This window comes from Platichthys flesus, chromosome 3 (genome assembly GCF_949316205.1).
Source record: "Platichthys flesus chromosome 3, fPlaFle2.1, whole genome shotgun sequence".
NCBI classification, from domain to species: Eukaryota; Metazoa; Chordata; class Actinopteri; order Pleuronectiformes; family Pleuronectidae; genus Platichthys; species Platichthys flesus.
Genome location: NC_084947.1, coordinates 18,826,084 through 18,841,504, shown reverse-complemented (window position 1 = coordinate 18,841,504; position 15,421 = coordinate 18,826,084).

The window sequence follows — 15,421 nt, the reverse complement described above, 5'->3', positions numbered from 1 at the left end:
TCCTGGGACGGCTCCAAGCCGCTGTTTGCTCCAAAAGCAACATTGACTTGTGTAAGAAATTCACCCTTCACAGCTCACGCCTCTGAATCATACACCTGTTTGGTTTCAGCGTGCCAGTCTTCCTCACTCGCTCTCTGCTCAGCCATGTGAACACAGCGCAGGTTGTCCACAGCACTACCCTCAGGCCCCGCAATGTGTTCACAGCCCGGCTGGCCGGCTGGCTGGCTGGCTGGGTGGGTGGGTGGATGGGTGGATGGGTGGAGGTCTGGGTGGGTGGATGCATGCAAGAGAAGGGAGATGGAGGGATGGAGGACGATTTAAATAAATAATAGCATGGCCTTTCTGTGGGTGAGGAGGTAAAGAGGGAAGCTGAGTAGTCTAGTGGTAACATGCTGGCTAAATATATCTTTCAGTGCTTAAGATCCACCTCAGCTATAGATGTGAATATATGAGATATATTTTAAATAGGTAACAGTCATTTATTGAACATAGCGATGCATTATCTCATGAGCTATAGATGGATTGATGGTTTTTTTTCTCTGCTCTCTCTGTTTGGTGTCTGATCCGCGGCTAACTGCTGCATTCATCAAAGGCCTAGTCAGACACACACAGACAATAGCTAATGAGTAGAAGCTCCCAGTTGGGCTGATCTGGGCTTTGGTGCTCCAGACAATGCAACAACATCTGGGCTGCCGAGTGCTGGTGTGTGCTGACAGAGGCGTCCCTAGAGATGAGAGGGAGGGAGGGAGAGAGAGAGAGAGAGAGAGAGAGAGAGAGAGAGAGAGAGAGAGAGAGAGAGAGAGAGAGAGAGATGGGGGTGTTTTCATATGTCCAGGACACAGCCTTTCTTTCCCACCCCCCCTCCATCCTAGCCCTCTCAACACCCATCTGTACAGGGTCTTGACACGCAAGAGGGGATGGGCGGCGTGCAAACCGCGATCCATTCCTCAGCCCAGGTACGCCAATTGCACAAAACTTGAAACCCCAACTAAAGAAGCATTTGAACCGTCAAGAGTTTTGAGTTACCACTGGCGGAGGGAGAAAGATGATTTTTCCAGAGTGTGGGAAGAGGAGGGGAGGGGGGTGAGGAAACAGGTGTGGACCTCCCTGTGGATAGAGCTCCTCAAGGGGAGGGTTAGCAATGACTGGGGCTGGATGGATGCCTCCCCACAGGGAGAGAGGGCCACATAATTCAGGGAAGATGGCGGTCTCTCCCACGTACAGAATTAGTTATGTTGAGTGGTGACAGGCCAAGCATGAACAATAGGATCCCCGTTTGCACCGGAGCGTTATACGTTACAGTGTTTAAGGGAGTATCTCATTGTAAACACGCGTGTAGGGATGAGGCCGGTCGGAGAACAGGCACGTCCGCCCGCTCACTCCCACCAAGGCGGTGACCCATCAGGAGGACAAGGTGTACCTGGTAATTAAAATGCAATCTCTGCTGCTGTGCCCCCCCCCCCCCCCCCCCCCCCCCCCGGAGTGGTGGTGGCAGCGGACTCACCCGGGAGCCTAAGGGCGAGAGGTGCCACCTGCACTGCCACACCACCTGCGCCACCACTGCCTCCCTTCATTAAGCTTGGTATTTATACTAGTGTCTGAACCCCCCCCCGTTCCACCACCACCTCTCTCCCTCTCCACAGCTCTGGTCTTCATGGGCCCTGGTAAGGCAGCGGCTTTATTAGAATTAATGTGGCACTTCAGAGGAGAGTGTCAGTGTGGCGCCTACCTGGGTGCCAGGAGAAAGAGTCCCCAGCTCTCCTCTGTCACATTGAATAAAGGCGGCGCGGCCGGCCCGAAGCCGAGATGAGCGTGGACAGCACATGACAGAAATGTTTTCTAGGGGCCGAGGGAAAGCAAAAAATATTCTTTATTCAATCTGGTCTCATGTTTACAGGATGAGCTAATATATCGTACACGGAGAAGATCAAAGCCTCGAAGAGAAGGGGGCGGCGTGAGACAGAAGGTGGCGTCAAACAAAAACAAAAAACGGACATTCGACAAAGCTCAACGGAGAACACGTGTGACAGTTGAAGGATATTAATATCAAATGCCCCTCACACTCAGACGGTTGAGTGGAGCCTCCCTGTCGTTCTATCTTGAATGTTGTCACTGTCCACTGGGTCTAGGTTTAATACATCATGCATTACACCATTATTATTTTCTCACTTTACATGTTGGTTTTCATGTCTGCTAAGGACTGATGGAACATAAATCCACACACCTTAATGTGGCAAGTAATCAAACAAGCTAAAATAATCTTATACAAACATGATTTAATAAAGTTCTCACATGAGTCATGAGACTGTTTCCTTGGCAGGCGTGTCACGGACACGTTGGCACTTCCTCACGTGCCAGGAAACAAAAAAAGGACTGTGGCATTTAGATCAGTGCCTAATATCTGCATTTTGTGTTGCCACATTTAGCGGGGAGTTGGTGCGAGTGTGTTTCAGACATTGTTAGCAGCATGTTTGGTCATTTCTGGGAGGATAGATGGAAAAGGAGGGGTGGCAACACTGATGCTACTTGTAGTCAGGCAGCAGGGGAGGGCATTAAAACCTAGTTTGCATCACTCAGCGCCTCCAATTAAACACGAATAATCAGATACAAGTTCCTGTCTTCAGATGTATTTTATGAGCCCGTGTGCAGCGGGGGAATTCTCCAGATATACTGTACATCTCCCCGCAGTTGCCGATCTCCACTGCACGCCTCAGTTCATTAGCGTTAAAAATGGTAAGCATTTTAGAGCCAGATGTACTTTTTAAGTCTTATTAGCTTCAGATGATGTTGTTTAAGGGGCATGTGAGGCTTCCAATTAAAGTTTGCAGCAAACTAAAACAGAAGTTTCTCCAATATGTATTTTTTTTCCTAGAGTTCTGGTCCAACTTTTTCTAAGCCCTGGGCCTAACTGTTAGCACCCTCCTTATCAAAGGGAGACATCAAAGGACTTGTGCAGCTTCTGCACACACAGCCATATTAATCCTGCAGACAAAATCTTACAAGCTTGACTCTAAAAGAGAAATGAACAGTCGTCAGACATCACAGGCTGTTGATCTCGCCCGAGCTCCCATACGCAAAAGGGTCTTGAAGATAGCAGTGGTGTGGACATAAACAAATCTTAGCATTGGCAATACAGTGAACTATCTCAGCTTCTATTCACTAAAACAAAGTTGATTTCTTTGCACACGACACTCCTGTCGTACAGTCACTGAAATGTCTTGAAAAAGCAGCACAACTTCTAATCCGAAAATTCCCTTTTGCGTGAGCTAGGTTAAAACCTGTTTAACTCAATTTGTCCGCAGGTCTTTTGGGAAAACGAATCAAACAGTTTCTTCCAACTTGACTTTGACCGAGACACAGCTCTGTCTGTTTTCTAATTTCGTGTTTGGCCCAGTCTAATGAGTTCATCCTGAGCAGCGGCAGAGGCATGAACAAAGCCCTTTAGCATCTCCCAGTACGGGGAGGTGCACCGGGGCCGGGGCCGCGCCGCACTCCCAATCCCCTCACAGTGCTGTCACTATTCATTCACAGTCTGCCCTTCCTCCTCGCGCCACAACCTCAATAGGGGCATCGCTCATGATAGAAAACAATGAGCATGATTTGTGAACTCTCGCCGTCTTTGTAATTTCATCAGTGTAATGGGATTATATTTCAAATCACCACTCCTTTGTTCATTACACATTTAAACTCCTCTGACAGACCAAAACTTAAATAAAATGTGCTTGTCAACCCTGGTTGACTTTGCCTGCTCCTGCACTTGATTAGACAAACAGTGTACCGGGGCTGTGGAACAGGGGGAAATAATGTGCTCATTTATTCATTTTTCAGACAAGTCACAATAGATTTTTAACGACCAGTGTCTGACCTCCCTTAGGTACCTCTTGCTTATGGGGGGTTAATAAAGCCTAACGCTCTAGCGCTCAAGCAGCATGGCGAGGAGCGGGCCGAGAAGACGCCTGTGATGAAATAAAGACAGGACCAAATCAAGAGTCTCCAAATGCGCGATCCAACCCCTGAGAGAGGAAGGGAGAGAAGGAGGGTGGCGGGGGTGGCGGGGGTGGTGTTGGCGGTGTCAAGGGGGGGCGAGGCTGGAGAAAGAGACTGGTATTCCACTTAGACTCCAATTCCATAGGTCTCTAAGGGACAATTATACCAAGAGAGGAAGAAGTGCTCTCTTTTCTCAATGCACTGGGGCGTGCATATTAGACGCCGCAACCATGGTGATACACTCGCACACAGAAGAGTCTGCCAAGGTTTAAACTGGGAAGCTTGTAAAAAGCCACTCTGAAAACTTCACACTGGCATTTTAGAACAGAGCGATCTCTCTGGATGTGGTCCCGAGATTTAAAGTGGAGTTGTGCGCCGTCAGAGGAGCGTCTCTGAGTCGGGGCGGCCTCAAAAGAAGTGTGTGTTTGCAAAGTGGGACCCTGCATAATTTCCTGAGTTTTAAATTGCATTCGCATGTACGCAGGGCTGTAGCTTGTGCATCCAGACGCCTTTAGATGTGGTGTTTCTGGGGAAAGTGTCAAAAGTTTGGACTCACCAAACACACACACACACACACACACACACACACACACACACACACACACACACACACACACACACGCACACACAGGGATACAGAGGGAGCCTGTGCAGATGTGCTGCCACTAGACATCCATCTTGTTTTTCCCGCTTAGCTCAGTGCTCTATTTGTCTGAATCTATGTCATTTTAGCTCACTCAGGTCAGCGGCAATTCAACCTCCTCTTTCGTCTGAGGCACTTCAGAATCATAATGTGATGCATGTGGGATAGGAACCTGCTAAACACAGTCCCTGTCACTGCTCAGACATCGCTGGCTATAAATGATGCACGCCCTGCACTCGCCTTCCCTCGCTCTCAGCCGTACACTACATCCTGTGTCCACCTGTCCGCGATCACCGCTCTGCTCCAACTCTCCCACACCTCCTCAGGTGGTGTTCCGCCATGTGTCACGTTATTAGTCGGTAATCACACCTCCAGAAATGACGGGGGGGGGGGGGGGGACTCTTAGTGATCTGGAAGAAGAAATGGAAACAAAAGGATTTGTGCACGCCGGTCTACGTTTCATACTTTTCTCTGGGATCAGCCTTGTTTTGCTCCTCTTAGCTGCCGCAGCGCTCTGCTGGGCGTCTCGAGGGAGCGGAGGGAAATTGCATCCTACCTGATAATTAGCAAAGTTCAGAGCAAACTAAAATTCTGCCCCGCTCTCTTTGCTCCCCACCACTGGCAGCTTTCTCTTAGCAACTAATTAAGTCCGCCTCTGAGGTTTTCAGACAGCAATGGTGCTGCATGCTGCAACAGCAGAATTAAAAAACAAAAGGAAGAAGAATGGAAATGAAGAAGGAGAGCTCTTTTTTCTTCTTCTCTCTGTTTCATCTCTTTCTACTGACAAATAAAAAATGACAATGGTATTCCTGGAGGGAGTATTATTATTTCACACATGGATGCATTCTTCAAATAGAAATAACAGTGTTGGCCGCCATTACGCACAGTAGCAAACAGCAAAGCGCCCTCTGTCCATAATGTTCTTTAATTATTATAATGTCATCATCCGTATCCGGCAATGTTGCATGAAAGAGGAGGAGCGCAGCACACCGGGTATTAAATGCAAATCACTAATGTCCCCACAGTTGAATGACATCACACTACACATACAGCGTTATTAGTGATGTTATCGTCCCTGTTGCAAATCACATTTGAGACTTCTCATATGAGACGTGTGTGGTCGCTGAACAGGGTTTGATAAGCATGTTTTTTTGGGCTCATATTTATTCATTTGTGGTTTAAAAGTCAATTTATTTGACTTTTTTTGAAGTTTTTATTTTTCCACGTCAGGTCGTCAGGGGGATTTTAGCAAAGCAGGAGTTAATAACAAATTCAAAAATAATGATAAAAAAAAAAAAAAAAATAAGAAAGGTTCAGACGCTGAGAGTAATCTGTCATAAACTTTCGACTCAGACACTCGAATACAAGTTGCTCATTAGAGACGCTTGAGCCACCGGGCCGCTGATGACTCTCAGTGTAAATGGAGTCAGCTTTAAAAGGCAACCCGGCCGCCTCCTGCACACGGCGGCGGGTTGCACTGAGACTGTTTGTGATGTGCAATCCATGAGAGACGGAGGGAGCGGGCAGGCAGACAGTCATTATTTTCTCCACAATTACCTGAAGTCCTTGATAACGAGCAAAAAAAAAATGCCATATAATTAGAAAAACACCAGCAACACCATTATTGTCAGGAGAACACAACAGTATAATGAAGCAATTATAAATGAGCAGCTTTGTGCTTGTCATTAATTTCTGCTTTTAAGGATGTGGAGATGAAGCATGGCTGAACGTCACAGGCGGAATAAGCTGAGAGGAGGTCTTGGCGGGGAGGAGCACTCTGGGGTGTTGTGCGTGTGAGGGGCTGTGGCACAGACAGATCAGGCCTGCAGAACGGCTCATGATACGTCCACCCAGTCTCGGCGTGGACACAGCGTCCACCGGGGGACACTTTAAACACATTATATTAACCTTCGATCATGCAAGTGCGAGCTCCCAGTCTGAGGCGTGTGCGGTTCGAGGTACACACAGACGAGGACACGCAGGTTCCCGGCTATGGCCACAGACGGCAGAACATCGTCCCACTGTTTTTCAAGTTGCTTATTTTGTATCAAGAGGAAGATGCTTCGGTTGCCATATGAAAGGTAATGAGGAGAGGTAGATGCTGGGCGAGGAGCTTGCCCTTTTCACACATCATCCCAAAGATTGATCTCCCCTTCCCTTCCTCTGAGTCCCGGCTACTCTCGATTGAGAGATACTGCATTTGAAATTCATGCATATATTCCTTTGAAATGTTTATTGGGCTCCCGATGCAGAGGCGCAATTAGGTAACATGTTGCATTTCATTAAAAAAAAAAAAGCCCCCCCCCCCCCCCCCCCCCCAACGACTGAGTGGATTAGATACACATATTTTTATTAATGAGCCTTTTTTCCCCTCTTTGATTTCTCCACACATTGAGATGAGTGGAGACAAGCTGAAATCCCAGTTTCCTCCCGGTACGTCAGGGCTGAGCCGACACTGGGAGCAGTGGTTTGCCACCTCAAAGGCATCAAACGGCAGAAAGGTGAACAAACGAGAGAGACGCGGAGTGAGTGAAGTCACTCCGCGTCTGTGTATCTACGCCAAGAGTACAACTCCAAAGCGTTGTCCTCCTCGGTTAGAGACGGCGTCTTATTAACACATCCTTCAGCACACTTCATCATATTGTCTCGAGAAGGCAATTGTATGGAAGGGGCAATTAGGACGGAGAAGCTGTGAGGTTGCCATTATTTTAGAATTTAATGATCACGCAATACGGAGCTAGATGTAGAAATGAGGGCTACAATACTACAATTATGCATAATCTGGCAGATCTTACCGCACCCCCCACACTCCTCTGCCTTTCCCCCCCTGAATAAATTTACATGGAAATGCATCTCTGCCTAATTTATTCGGTAAAATTAGAATATACATTACAAATATTTCCATAGACGACATCAGCAACATGCGGTTATGAATTTAATGACTTATTTCTTCCTATTCATGCTTATGGATTAGGTCACCCCCCCGTCCCGCCACCTCCCCCGGGCGGCAGGGGTTTTTAAGCAAACACATAAATAATTAAGCTCAGACGTATACATTGATATTTATATTCACCTTTCAACCTCCCCCCCCCCCCCCCAAGTGCCGAGGCCATTCATTGTACAGGAAAAGGAAGCTTTCCAGCCCATCTCTCCGAGCGAGGAAGACGGCTGTGTGTTTTTTTTTGGTGCTAGTAAAAACCAAGTGTGTGTGTCACTTGTAGTGGCAAAGATGCATGAGTCTGGACACAGCCCAAAAACTGGGATTATTGACATGGACGCTCCTCCATTAATAAGCCTTCTGGATCCTTTGTGTTTCGGGGTCGCCACCGCCGCAGTGAACTCCAGCTTGTCAGGGCTGCTCCAGCCGCACAATGCGCACCTTGTGCATCTCCTGTCAGCAGGCATAATTCCTGGATGCCGGCACGCCGCTGATTTCTGCATAAGTGATGCGAGCCTTCGAGTAGAGTTAGGAGCGTGAGTCTTTTGCCATTGAGAGATGTTCATCATTCTTGATCTGGCTCTGTCAGGACCTGGTGTTTTAGTGCCTCTCACGATTAGGCAGAATTGACAGGCCAAGAAGGCAGTGAATAGCAAAAATGTGAGGAACTAAGGGGGTGTGGCGTCGGCTGCAGGGTGAAGTGGAGTGTGGCCGCCATTTAATCTGCAATTTATCAGTTTAGGCTGCACCATGTAACATCAGGGAGATTACATTCCGGGGAGAAGGAGCTCTATCTCTCCTCCATCCCCCTCCTCCTCCCCTATCTCCCCTCGCATGCCTCCTAATGTGGTGTGATGGCAGAGCGCGGAGGACAAAGAGGGAGGACTGTCTTTATTGTCACCATTATTGTTCCTGAGACCCTTAATTAATATATAGCATTGTGGACTCCTCTGTGGGGAAGCGATGAGGTGCCAGTGACACGGAGACACGGCGTAAAGAGGTTTGCTGCAGCGAGACGGGCTGCGTCTTTTACTGAGGCACGTCAGTCATGGAGGAAAAGTTTAACCAGACTTAAGATGCACAGGCATGCAGAGTGCATGTCCACACACACACACACGCACACACACACACACACACACACACACACTGCCATTGACAAGTGCACATGACCTCTGACAACACTGATCACGTTGGCCCAATAAATGCTTAATTGCCATTTTTCCATCGGGCTGCTTTATTGATATCATTTCAGAAGTGATTAATCTGAACTGTTAACTAGCTGTTGCACGTAGCACCAAACCAAGCGGAGCTGCCACGGTGAATTAGAGGGATTTCTTTGATTTTTCTGACATTGTTCATCCGTAGAAATTAATTCGCAATTGTGTTACAATACAAATCCAGTTGACGTTAAACTGTGTGTCTTTGCAAATTAGTGCCAGCGTGGAGAAATTCATTCCAGGAAAATAAAATATTTAAATAATATTCTGGATGTGTACTAATGTGAAGATGCAGTATTTTAGAAAATCTAAATTTTTGCATTTTGCAAGTGAATGCAGGTGCTCGTATATTTAATATTTGCACGAATATCGTCTTAAAGTTACTCCCAAAATATTGCCTCAACATTTGCACTGTCTGCACACACCAGCACGGTGTTTTTGAAAGGTCCATTAACAGGGTCACCAACTGTTTTAATATACACTGGTAAAGAGGAGCAGCAGCACGCTCCCTCCATACTCCAGTTTTTATCTCTGGTTGTGGGAGGGCAGAAACAGAAATATGAAGACACGGGCTCACAGGAAGGAAACCCATGGCAGCCTGATATTAAAATGGTTCAGGAGTCAAGTAGAACAAGTCAAGTAGCTCCAAGGCAAACACCAGAGAAAGAGAAAGAGGAGCAGGTGAACAGATCTTTCTTAAAAGCTAATGGACTGTCAATGCCCTTATTGTAATAGATCTAATATTATAAAATGTTTGCTTCATGTTGAAAGGACACTATAAGTCATTGACTGTCCATTATTTAAATTAGACTATTAACCAACAGCAATGAAAACGATTTGACAATGAGTTTATAATTGTTATATAGTGTTTTTTTTTCTAAAAAAATATTTCTATCTCTCACTAATCAGATTTTAACCTTTGATTTTACTTTCAGTTCCTCTTGTGTTCATATATAAAGTACTATTAGGTGTCCCTGCCTCTTCATCTGACCCTAACCTTGGTTTTACTTTTAGCATTAGTGAATACTTGTAGTAGGGAGGTAGTACATTAAAACCCTAACTAGCATGTGTAAATGCTTTGTTTGTTTTGATTGTGTTTATCTGCTCTCGCTGAGTAGTGAATGTTTATGTTTACTGATTGTGATTGAGCTGTTTATGATGAAAGCTGGAATATCGCGGCGTTGCATAATTTCGTTTGATGAAATGTGAAGAAAGAGGGGAGGACTCGATAAGCATTCATAACTCTTTGGACATGATTTATTAATTTGGAACATTTCTTGTTTGAGTTCACTTGTTTGCTGCACCCGTTCTCTTACATGCATAATGCCTTCTTTGCTATTTTTAAAATGTTCGAACCTCGTCTCCTATTCTGATAACATGAGTAACATTTGATTTTATTCTAATTATTCACCTGTTTATTTATGATGTCTTGTAAGATGATAATTATTATAATTATCATTATCTCAGGTTTTTTTGGTTTGAATCAGATTATTGATCGACCTCTGTATTTGTCCACTTGTTGGTCAGCTTTAGAGTCATTGGAGAGGAGTCTGTCGGCCAGCGCCTCAGATCAGCGCTGGGCTCTGCTGCAGCTTGCACTGATGTCCAGCAGATGGACTGCAGCCTGAGTGTCAGGCCACGCAGCACTCATACACAACACACGTCTGTGTCACACAGAAGAAAATCAATCTGCCAACACTTGTGCAACAATACGCACTTCAACTCTCAAGCAGGTTGTGTTTGTACCTTGAAAGTGGGGAGGTTTGGATAGAGGGAGCACACACACACACACACAATGGTGCAATTTGTCCTCTCATGATCACCAATAAAGCGGCCTGTGTTATGTATGCCTGTATCCCTACAGTGATTTTGTAGACATTCCCAGGAGGAAGCATGAGCCGCCACACTTATCTGCACAGCCTCTCTCCAGCGACAGAGAGCTTGATCCATCCTGAAAGGGGGATTGAACTCTCACAAGATGAAGACATGACATCTTCGGCTTACTTGATGTCAATGATAGGACAGCTCACTTGTAGATCGGGCACACTGCCAGCCAGCTCTCCCTTGGTCCTGAATGCCGCCGCTGAACAGAGGCCAACGACACAGATGACATCCGGGGGAAAAAGCCCGTCACCTGTTGCTTAAGGACAGAATAATCCAAGTGGGTCATACCGGGACGCCGGCCTCGCACTGAGCGCCCGGCTGACGTGTTCTTTTCAGTCATGTGTGTGTGTGTGTGTGTGTTCCTTAGACTGATCAGGGCAGCAGCCAGAACTGAGTCCTGAAATCCACCCGGGTGACAGAGATCATCAGCATCAGCAGCAGATCTTCAGCCTGGATCATGTTCACAGTGAGGGCCATGCCAGCCGGGGACGCCACTGCCCTGTCGAGTCGCACAAAAGAAACGCCGCCTGCCAACACGTCTCTGAACATTGATCTAGCAACATTCAAACACATAAGCAGCACCGGCGTCTCTCCGGGCGATTACAACAAAGGTCATTTTAATATAAACACATTACAACTTTATCGATGTACACGCATCCAGGTAAAATACATGTTATTATTGCCCTTAAGGGATTCCCCCCCCCCCCCCCCCTCATACGATCCACTCGTGGCACTTCCCTAACAATATTGCTTAATTGCAACCTCAATGAAACACGCACGCTCAATCACGGAGGGAGTTTATTGTCGAATTTATGGAAATGTGCGAAAGAGGCCCGTGTTAGTTGCAGGGTACACCTGCACTTGTCAAGGTACTCAAGTACGCCGGGTAATTGGCTGTTGATTGCTGCCATTAACATGTGATGGCTAAGTGCATCTAATTCCTGTTCCATTTCCACGGTTCAATTTGATGTCACCACCCACTCTTTCTCTCACAGGTGATTAGCCGAGCCTGCGAAAATTGTTCTTTTCTTTTTCTTTCTTTTTTTTTTTTATGCCATAAGCACAACACGAGGAAGGAGCGGCAACCTGACACGCACGTGCTGTGATTGACAACCCCCCCCCCCGCGTGTAGTTCGGTTTGTGGAGCGCAGACCAGGAAACGGTTGTGCGTCCCAGCAGCTACTGTTTCAGAGCCAATCGCATTGGTTTAATGTCCCAGTAGAAGTGCAAGAGGACGCATCAGGTCCACTGTGCTCTGAGATGAGGCTGAAGCCAAGACAGTTGTTTGTGTCTTATCATACAGAGTATTCCTGTGGTTAAACACTGACTCACTGCAGCAACAATGAACCAGAGCTGCTCTGCTATTGTTACACAAAATTTGACACAAGTCTCCCGTACAATCGTTTGTCTGTGATTTTTTTCTGTTGTAGATCTTTCGATCTAGATTATTAGAGAGACAGAGGGGGGGGGGGGGGGGGGGGCGCACTCTTAATATTTGCATTGATATCATATTTACAGTATCACCACCTCAAGGCACTGAGTCCTGGTGTCCCTCTGAGTTTTAATCTCCACGTCCGCGCCTGCATCCTCGCGGCTATTTCATTTTAAGTTTTAATATTGACACCCCCCCCACACACACGCACACACACATACACACACACACACACACACACACACTTAATTTAATTGACAAGCTGCTGCCTTGTGTTGTTTGTATTGTCCTTTGTGGAGATTTCCCGCCACTCTCTGCAGATAGTGGCTGGTGCCACGTGCACGTGAGCGGAGGAAACAGGACACATGCACTTGTTCAACACTTTTCACAAAATAGGAAAAAGGCCACAAGGAAATGTGCACAACAACAAACATCCTCTCTGTGGAATTATTACAAAAAATGTGTACTTTATTAACGTGTTTCCTGAGCTTTAAGTTTAATGTCTACAGCTATTACTACTTACAATATTACTAATAATGATCATAATAATAATGTTCCTGTCCAGTGAATGCACAGTAACCAGTGGACAGACCTGGCTCCAGACTGCAGGTCCCTCTGGTCCTCTGCTGCTCTTCTTTGTCTCTCTCACATCAGCTCCGCACAGCGGCGTCAGGAATGGTGCGTCTGCCATCTGCCGGACACCGAGTGTATAACACACTCTTTGTACTAAACACAGTAAGATCGTAGGCAGCGCTAATGTAGTTTATTCAGATGTTGCAGTTTTACTATGTGTTTGATATGAACACGGACAGACCAACAGATCCTTGGAATAAAGATAAAACAACCTCAATATTGTAATTAATGCTTTTTGGGGGGTTTATGTATTTTGTGCTAACTGATTGTGAACCTTTATTGAATAAAGATGAATAAAGTTTATTCATCTTATTGTACATAATTATCGATACTTGGATTACTATACTTGTAGTATATCTGACACAATATATTTCATAACGTTATTTATAATGAATCATTTGCTTGTTTTTATCAGGTGAATTTTCCATATATATTATATCGGTCACTGTATTTTCCTTCAGGTTGCTTTTTATAAACTAGCGAGGGACAACAGATGAAAATGAGCTCATACAGCCAACTCTGGCTTACTTACAGGATTTTGTCTGTTGATTAATGAGCTCTTTTAAACAAATGAAAATGAGAGCACCTTTATTTCCTTAAATCTAAAAGTGGTATGAACCCATTTTTCAGCAAGGCTCCACTGATCAATTTATTGTATATCACTATAATATCCACGCTCTCCCATAATGTTTTCTCAACATGTTTAACCTGTATGAAGCCCGTCTATTGTGTGTCTTCATGAGATCATTGTCTGGTTGTGATGAGGAGGAGGAGGCTTCAGTTACATGTGGGAGGAGGGAGGCTCTCCTCCGCTGCTGCCCCACAGTCAGGAGGTACCAGACACACAGTGTGAAGTCATGCAAAAGCCCCTGGTGGACTGATCATCTGCTGTTCTGCAGCCATCTGGGTGAGAAGACCCCCCCCCCCCCCAGGCCTGTTTGTATCTCCAAGCAACAGTATAGCATTAATATAAGGGTCAGATGATACAAACAAACCATCCTCCTCTTCTTCTTCTTCATCACTTGACCCTCCTGCACTGACGACACTAGAAGTTAACAGCCCACCTCATCTTAGTGAGCCTCGTGTTGCCTCTCTTTATCTGCTGAAGCAGGTATTAGTTAACGCTTAGAGAGTGCGTGCTGCAGTTTAATGCAAAATTAAAAAAAACAGCCCCCTTGTATCTCACATCAGCAAAGTGCCACATAGTCAAAAGATCCAATCTCCAGATCTGGCCTATCTAGCCATTGGCTTACGCAACTAATTAACTTCACACACCAAAAATTTGAATTTAAATTAACGACGGCGAGATATCATCTGGGGACACAAAGCACCCCACCAAGAAGTTTATGATGAAAAAAAAGATGAGTATTAGAGAGCAGGCGACCGGTGAAGTAAGGAGGGCTTTTAGATGAGGGGATATCTCCAATTACAATCCACCGTACACTTGTCAGCACTAATGAAATGTTTGCTGAGAGGTTGCTATTTGTGGCTGCTAGATTGGATGATGCTGCTCCACTGCCCCCATGAACAATTATATTCCACGCATAAATTTCCCTACCACCTCTCTTATTGTGTGAACTGTCGGCCAGATATACCTACAACTGTCCGAGGTGCTGTGGAACAATGAAACGCTGTTGTGCGTGCACGCCGGGGGGGGACACCCCTGTGGAGGAAACACTGCATAACGTGACACAGAAGAATAAAATAAAATAAAAAGGGAAAAACTTCTGTTTCTTTTATTGTTTTTAAAGAATTACATAATGCATTAAATCACAGTAAAGACAAACCGGCTTTCCCCGCATGTCATAATTGTGCAAGCTTACAATTAAATGGAAAATTAGATGTAAGATGAAAAACTTTTTCTTTTCTTGTCTGCTGAGCCTTGAGACTGGAAATGTACAGTGAGCAGAGCATTAGAGCTCTGGACCAGCTCCTGTCTGCTCACTCCACGCCACTGTCCAGTGGTTTGCATACGATCACAGCTAAAAATCACAGGTGCTATATCACAGCCATATATATATATATATATATATATATTTGTGTGTGTGTGTTATTTGTTGTTTTGATCAGTTCTTCACTGGGGTCGTTCGTAGCTGCTGCGACCGGCTGTTCGGGGAAACGCTGAAACATAAGCCAGGTCCAAATAATTTCATCAGATCTGTGCAGTATGTATTTCCAATTAAAGTGACATCACATAAACGTAATTAGTATAGATGCAACCTGCAACTGGATTTTCCAGTGCATGGTTTTCTCATCAAATTGATTAGTCTGCAAAGGAAATGTACTGCACATATGAATCTGCTGCACATGCTCCTGCAGACGGATGTAAAATAGCATTTGCTCATAAACCCGGGTGCTCATCAGCTTGAGAAAGTAACAGTCAGGTGCTTAACGTTTGCTACTCAGATATTATTTTAATCACAATATGTTTATGTTTATGACGGTTAAGGCCAAAAGAAACAACATTTCAAAATAGACTGCTCCCTGTCAGATCGGAAGAGCCATCTGCTTTGTGCAAAATAAAATCGAGTTCTGATATGCAAGTATCACAAAGAGAAGCGTTACGTCCTCTTGCAGGTTCAATTACTGGCCTGTGGCAGATTCTAATCCTATTCTACTGTTTATCATGACTGAGGATGTACAGACCATTCAATGACTTCATGCAAGAGGAGGCAGAGGGTCAACCA